General features: G+C 40.6%; 1 long non-coding RNA gene across 1 annotated transcript; it reads left to right on the plus strand.

Annotated features, from left to right (window-relative positions):
- Positions 1-355: 355 nt before the first annotated feature.
- On the plus strand, positions 356-5,146 carry LOC122202019. The gene is made up of 4 exons (XR_006194431.1): positions 356-549; positions 2,794-3,042; positions 4,190-4,348; positions 5,068-5,146. It is a non-coding gene; the product is annotated as an uncharacterized LOC122202019 (long non-coding RNA).
- The last annotated feature ends 1,230 nt before the right edge of the window (positions 5,147-6,376 follow it).

Here is a 6,376-nt window from a genome sequence, read left to right on the forward strand (position 1 = left end):
ATGTTTAGAAGTATGAAGTTATCTCTGTCTTCATTAAAGTGGGTATCTTCCTATTCTGTCTCTCTGAAAGACTGGCAAGGCTCTTGTGGTCAACTTCAACACCATGTTTTTTGATTAACCATTCTTTTCTTAGAAGGTAAATGGTTGTGAGGCCTTCAGCAAAGGAGGCGCTAAATGAGCTTTCAAATAAACCTTGGTGTCATTCAAACTCAACCTTGGTGTTTGAGTTAAGAACGTAGATCCTAAAAACCTGAAGATATAGTCCTTATATATATTTTCATCATTTTACCTCAGGGTGATGACAGTGGCTGGATACATAGTGACCAATACATGTTTTTGCCCTAGCAGCCTGGAAAGGAAATTGCTTCAACGACTCATCAGAGCTCTGCTTCAGTGATACAATGTGTCTATTATGGATTCATGATTGTTATAAAAATTCAGGGTCAGGAACAATCCTAAAATACAAGTGGTCAGATGTCACAGTGATTTTCATTTCCTAATGGAATAGTAGAAGTTTCATTGCCTGTGAGATTGACATCAGTGTCCAAGGTAATTGCCAGATGTTTTGACATTAAGCTGTAAGCTCTTTTGAGGGGAAGGATAAGCAGCTCTCTAAAACCACAAGCAGCTGTTAAAAAATACAATTATTTTTTGAAATGGAGTTTTTATGACCACTTAAGCTCTAAGAATTGTTTAAAGTGATATAAAAAGCCCCATAATATCACTATTTTAAATTAGTCTTCAAGTGGGCCTCTTTGTAAGGAAACAGACTTTATTAGGCCAATAACCTCTTCTCCCTCTCTTTATCTTTTGTTTTGACTATTTTAGGCCTAGCAGAAGTTACTCCTAAGTCAAGTATATCATTTAATCTCTGCACTAATGAGGCCAGGATGGGTGTTAAATTTCCTGTGGCCAATTTCAGGGTGACTGAGGGCTCACCTAATTCTGACAATTTTTCTCAAACCTATGCCATACAACATGTGTCTCCTGAGATGAAGGACAAGAAAATATAACCAGATTAGTGTGAACCTATCTCTACTACTGAAGAGCTAATATCATTAATATTAATTATTAATATTAATATTTATAATGGAAACTAATATAATTTGAGTGCTCCCATGGAGCAAATTCTGTGATAAGCATTGCACATATAATCCTCATAATAGTCTTCTAAGATAGCGTAAGCATCTCATTTTATAGAAAAGTGAGGCTCACTCATAGAGGTTGAGCAACTTCCCCAAATCACACTGCTTTTAAATGATAGACCCAGATTTATCCAAATCCAAGCCCACTCTCATCCCTTCATGCCAGGCTGCCTCCAGATTACTATTTGTGTAGTCATTCATAATATAAGACTTTAAATTTTTTTCCATCTCATTGAATGCTAAAAATTACTCATTAGGGATGTGGTCTTTGTCATTGCCTGTGGATTAGGAATAAGGGTGAAAATAGTTAATAAAGCTCACTCCATTCATGCAGCCAGGCGAAGACTGAGCAAAGACTGGGCATAGGCTGAGACTTCAACCTATGGAATTTCCATTATATCAAAGACAGTCAAAGTTTCAGGGCCAGTGAGAATGATTGTCCATAGTTTGCAACCACTGTCCTTTTCTTTGGTGGTGCAACATTCATTGAGAATCAGAAGATATATCCAAGCTTAGTAAGATTTTATCAGCTAATCTACATGAGGCACTTCTACAAACTCTACCTTCTAGGAGTTTACGTAGATGCAATGCCTAACTGTACTTACAAAGTAAGCTCTTGAAACTTAGTAGGCATATATTAACAATAACAGAATAAATATATGCATAATTACAAAAGATTATTAGGCACAAAAAGGACTCAAACTATAATTTGTGCCTCATGCCTTAGGTGAAAACTTGGACCCCATTTAAACTATAGTCAATTCTAAGATAGGTTCACTGTTGTTTGTATTTGCATGAGAGAAGGACTTGGAAGACTGATATTATTAGAAGAAAGCTGAAAGTTGCCCAAGTCAGAGAAAGTAAGTTGAAAGATATTGGGTGGCCCTGAAAAAATTATTGGTTCATGTATCTAAGACCTTTTGCTAAAATAAGTTTTTCTGGGGCCAGGCCATGTTTTATTTATAATGTCTTCTTGCCCCTCCACCTTCATTGCTTACCAGTGTCTAGAAACAGGGTTCTTAACCAAGCATTCATAGATGGGCTTGAGGACATCTGTGTACCTTGTGGTAATGAAAATAGTATAAAGGCATATGTACATTTTTCTGGACAGAGAGTTCGTAGATTTCATTGGGTTCTTGGAATGCATTGCTCTGCAAAACCACTAGTCTGAGGTAATTCTCCATCCTGGCTACATGTTAAGATCATTTGTGAAAGCTCTTGAAAATTATGGATGGTCCTCAGTGGAACTACCGTATCAGAATATCCTGGGAAGGGGAGATGGGGGATGGAGGTTAACAAAATTAAGTTTATTATAGGGCACTAACTGTTGAACATCACTGACCTAGAGCATAGTATTGTCATGTTCTTTGAATGAGGAAGGAAAAGAGAAGTGGGAGATCATGTATGTTTCTTGGGGGTGGCGTACCTGGAGATGGAGGGAACAAAGTGAAGTTATTTGTTATTCTAAAATTTATTGGTTTTTATTTTTTGCTTTCTGTTAATAGCTTTGGTCTTATCATGCTAATGTTTTTTTAATTAACATTTTATAAAATGTTAATTGGGATCTTTCACTCCCTCAAATATTTTCTAAAAGTAGGTAGCAATATGGTATTGAGTTACATATTATTTACTGTCATTTTAGTGGCAGGCAAGAGGCATGGATTTTGACTACTTACGCCAAAGTGGAGGATTGGAATGATTAGGAATGCTTGCGTAACTGAAGAAAAAGCAGAAGATCTAGGCTTCTGGGAAGACCAGGACATGGGCAGTTCCTGGAGCCTCTCAGCTCAGTCCCTAAGACCTCCAGCCCCTGTGTTTCTCCAGTCAAGTTCCAAATGCCAGGAAAGGCTCAAATTGACTCAGTTTGGCTCTGGTGTCTGCCAGCGATGGCCAAAAGGTGAGTACAGCCACTGGGAGCCAACCTCTGTGATTGATAGTGATCCCCAAAAAAGGAGGATTTTCAGAAGCTTAGCAGTCATGTCAATTGATATCTACTCTATTCATCAATAAATTGTGGTTTAGTCTAATCCAAGGCCAAGTTTCAAGAAATACAAGTGCAGAGGAAATAGGAAAGTCACAGCTCAGAAAAGGAAGTCCACTAGAGGATTACATTTAGGGGTTGGGTTAGTTGTGGCTCAAATGGGAACGTGATTTCAAAGGACTGTGGTTTTATGGTATTTACCCTCACATAACTGGTAAAGGATCCATTGTAAGAACTATATAACTAGCTACAGAAAGGCTTAACATGTGGCTGGCAAGCCACAGAATGGATGGGGTCAGACCTAGAGGAGGGTCTCTCAAGTTCAGTACATTTGGGTTTGGATAATTCTTTGCTGTGTGTGTGTGTGTGTGTGTGTGTGTGTGTGTGTGCGGGTGCACGTGTGTGCATGCACGTGTGTCTCAAAGGTGCCCTGTGCATTTTAGGACATTTTAGCATTGCTGGCTTTGGCCCAATAGATGCCAGTAATGACAAAAATGTCTCCAGACATTGCCAAATGTACCCTGCAGAGCAAAATTGCTCTTGGTTGAGAATCACCGACCTAGAGCATGACTGATGGCATGACTTGTTCAGTTTACAAGTGATTATTGAGCTCTTAGTGTATGCATTGTGGTAGTCACTGGGGTTACAGAGATGATTGAGACAAACCCCCTCCCTTCAAACAATTTATGCCTTACTGGAGAAAACCAAACACAAACAGCACTGTTATTTCTCTGTTGTAGTATCAGCACCCAGCATATTCCCTAAACATATTACCTGCTTAGATATATATTGAAGGAATAAATGAAAATACATCCTTTATTGTCTGTTTGACCTAGGACAAGTTCTATAATCTCCAAGAATCTCAGTGTCCTCATTTGTAAAATTGGTGTTATAATATAGGGCTGGAGTGAGGCGTAAGTAAAATAACACATGCTTAGAAAATGATAGACACTCAAAAGATAATTTTTATAAAATGGAAGTGTAAAATGTTAATTGGGATCTTTCACTTTGCCCCTGGAATTGCTGACAATCACCCATATGGTGCCATATATTCTAAATTTAGGGACGGCCTCACCACAGCTCTTACACAGAGAGGCTATTCCAGCGGCCCCTCACACCTTGATTATCTCAAGAAAGAATTCACCAAGTGCAAAGCCCTCCACAGTCCAGAGTACTAAAGAAATTCAACCCATCAAGTAAGGCATGGGAGATGCTAGTCCAGGTGAGTGTTACTGTGTGTGATGTTGCAGGGATGTGGAGAAAGATGTAGGAGAGAGAGAGCGGACCTGACAGGTGGAGAGTCCGGGAGCAGGGGGTGTCGGCAATAGTTGCTATGGCAAGAAGACCTGGATGCTAGTAAGAGTAGCTAGGGTTTACATCAGCTCACTGGGGTCCCAAAGGACTGTACAGAGAAGTAGGTGGCTGAGGAGTAGACTTGCATAGGGGCTGAGGGTTAAACCGTTTTTAGGGGCCATGGGGTAGGGGGGAGGCCAGGCTGTGCCAGCATCTTCCACAGGAAGGGGCCCTCAGGGGTCTTTAGAAGGAATAACAAATGCACCCACAAGAAAGAGCCAGCATTTGGAAACTGGGTTCATCAAAACACCTACATGCTGCTCAGTAGAACATGTGACAGCAAGGAGACAGAAAATTCAAGACCATGGACCTATGGATGGCCCAGTTATGAGATGAACAAGGGTTTATAGCAATAACAGAACTGAATAAAGGCTGACTGGATGCAAAGTATGCAAAGGGCTTCTAGTCTAAGATCCTCAGATTCCCTCTAACTAGAATCATGATGGGTCTCCAAGCCTAGGACAAGGCTAAGCCAGAACTAGGTGGGGACTGGAGGGCTGCCAGGCGGGGTAGGGGACAGGTCATTACCCTCAATCCAGCTGCACAGATGTTTTATGCTTGTATTGCATGCTTACTGGTCTTGTACAGAAACCTCGGACTTCTACAAGAAAAAGGGTCTCACCTTGCATTCTATCAATAGCTCCAGAGGGAGTCTTCATTTCCAAAGGTAATTGCTGCAAACATGTTACACAATATCATTCATTACTTGCTAGAATTGAGTGTTGAAAGTACATTTCACAAGATAATGAAGTTGTTTCCCAGGACTAAAATAACTGGTTATCTGACTCTTAGGTTCATCCCACATTAGATGTATTACACACACAACTGTCAAAATAAATAAGTTACTTGGGATGTGTCAGAGCTCACAACAAGCTGATGAGAAATGTGTAGGGTTGTAGAAAGCAAATCAGAGAGGCTGTGTGAGTGAGGGGAAAATAATGGTCCGTGTCAGCAAAGGGACAGCCTAGCACGAGAGATGAAAGCCTGGTGAGATTCTAAAATGCCCACATTCCCCTTCCCGCAGGTTTCAGTGAACAAATAGGGCCACATGTGGTCACACCAAAAATATCAGTTTGAAATGAATCCCCAGATGCAGTGGTGTCTCATGAAGCTGGCTCTGTAATTTACAAAGGTGACAGCCAAAGCCATAAAACTAAAATGTGGGTTTTCAATCAGGTAGCACAAGACAAGTGGGGGGAAATCATATACTAGTTGGGAAAATACATTTTTATCAGGCAACAGGTGTCATAAAAAAAAAAAAAAGATTGCAACCAGGAAGAGTTGCAGGCATGGATTTGTAGCCTTATTTGTTGAATGGAAAATTATTTCTAAGAAGGATTTAGAGAATATTCAGAGTAGCTTCCAAGTGGAAATGATGAGCTTAGGGAGGCACGGGAAAACTAAATGATGATGATGATGATGATGATGATAAAGGAGAAGGGAGGATGAAGAGGAGAAAGAAGAGGAAGGGGAGGAGGAGGAGGAGGGAGAGGAAGAGGAGAATTAAATCTTGCCCAGACCAGCTAAATAAAGAAAAAGCCAAACATGACATATACAAAGTATGTACAAATAAGCAAGCTCAATTAGAGGAGCTGGTAAGGGTGGGGAAGATGGGAACATTCTAGCATTATCAATGTTCTTTCAGTGGCAGCAGTTATGTATCACATGTGTCATCTTTGTTGGATGCTACTGTGTAATAAAAACAAAACAAAAAGCCTTAGTGGAGTGGCACTAGTGGTGTGAATGGTGTGTATCGAAAGAGCTCCAGTCTGATTGGAGCCGCATTCCAGCCAATGGCCATGTGGAGTGCCACAGCCTCTCTGTCTTTGGGCTGACCCGGTTTGAAATTCATCAAGCGCGGGCAGTTGGTGTAGGCATTGGAGGCCTTGGGTCCCCC

Source organism: Panthera leo, chromosome D2 (genome assembly GCF_018350215.1).
Source record: "Panthera leo isolate Ple1 chromosome D2, P.leo_Ple1_pat1.1, whole genome shotgun sequence".
Taxonomy (NCBI): domain Eukaryota; kingdom Metazoa; phylum Chordata; class Mammalia; order Carnivora; family Felidae; genus Panthera; species Panthera leo.